Raw genomic sequence first — 1377 nt, forward strand, 5'->3', positions numbered from 1 at the left:
TGCAGGGCTGGTCAATACTGCCTGGCCATTGCCTGCTACTCAAGCTACCATGCATTTCTTAGCAAATCCGATGGAAACATATTTTCAACCCCCCTTACCCCACATTATTTGTACCTTATAAATGCAAACCTTTCCATTTGTTTGCTTGAGACCCTTGTCAAGCAGATGTCAAGGGAGGAGGCAGCAATAGCAGTTTCCTGGACAGCTGTGAGTAGAAGTCAACCCTTTGGAATAGCTCTTCCTCCTCTGACGTGGGCAGGTGGGGGAAGTTCCTAAGGGGCTCCTCGGGAGGCACCAGGCCACTCCACCTCACCAGCCCTGCTGCCACGGTCAGCACAAGGGTTCAAGTTCAAGGGGACTGACACCCTGCTGTTGCAGGCTAGGGCCAGCAGGGTCATGCTGACGTTGCAAGGCTGCACCAGAATGACTCACAGCCCAGTCCAGCCTGTGGATGACGGAAGACTCTGAACCCCTTTCCCAGGATGTCTGCAGAGTCTTCTGGTGGCAGCAAGACTGGTCACATCTCACAGCTGCTCATGACCTGAAACCCTGCCTCCACAGCATTTCAGTTTGGGGACAGTCTCAGCTTCTTACTCAAGATGGCCTAGTCCTCCACCACACCCATGCACATGTGCAAATCCTTCTCCATCAGGCACTTGTTTGGGTAGAGGTATACTGCAGTTGGAGAGACAGAGATCTCTTTGCAATTATAAGAATCTTTTTCCCTCCTTGTCTCTCTGCTGTCTCTGCCCTGGCACCTCCTTTCCTAACCCTTCAAATCATGTTTACAGTCTACTGTCTACTGTCAGAATAGAGTTGTCCAGCCCATTTTCTCCCATAGAAAGTCTAATTAATTTTCCAAAACAGAAACAACTGGTTTCTAAGGGGAATTTGGTGCCGGTTCCTAAAACAATGGAATTTTATCCCACTACATGGGCACTAGACTCACCCTCTCAACAGACACAGTTCCTGGCACCTCTTGTATTCCAGGGCCCCAGAACTGAGTGGAGCAGAGATCCAGACTTCACAGAGTCCAGGCAGCAGGGAGGGAAGCCCTAAGGAGACCACGGTAGGGTAGGCAGGAGATGCTGGGAAAGGGCAAGCACAGCACAGACTCAGAGAGGACACATGAGGGGCTGCTCCTTCTACCAGGAGGAGCCAGAAACGGCTTCACTGAAGAGGTGATGGGAATGACAGCCTTAAAGGGGTTTCATGAGGGGAGGAGGCAGCTGGAACAGAATCACCATCAACACCTCTCTGAGATGCACCGCTCAGGCTGGGCTATCATAGTCAGTTCTTGCATCTGCCTCCCCCATCAGACTGGGAGCTCCTGGAAGGTGATCTTCCTTCCAAAGCCAAGTTCAGTTAAGCTCAGCC

Source organism: Pipistrellus kuhlii, unplaced genomic scaffold (genome assembly GCF_014108245.1).
Source record: "Pipistrellus kuhlii isolate mPipKuh1 unplaced genomic scaffold, mPipKuh1.p scaffold_m20_p_4, whole genome shotgun sequence".
Taxonomy (NCBI): domain Eukaryota; kingdom Metazoa; phylum Chordata; class Mammalia; order Chiroptera; family Vespertilionidae; genus Pipistrellus; species Pipistrellus kuhlii.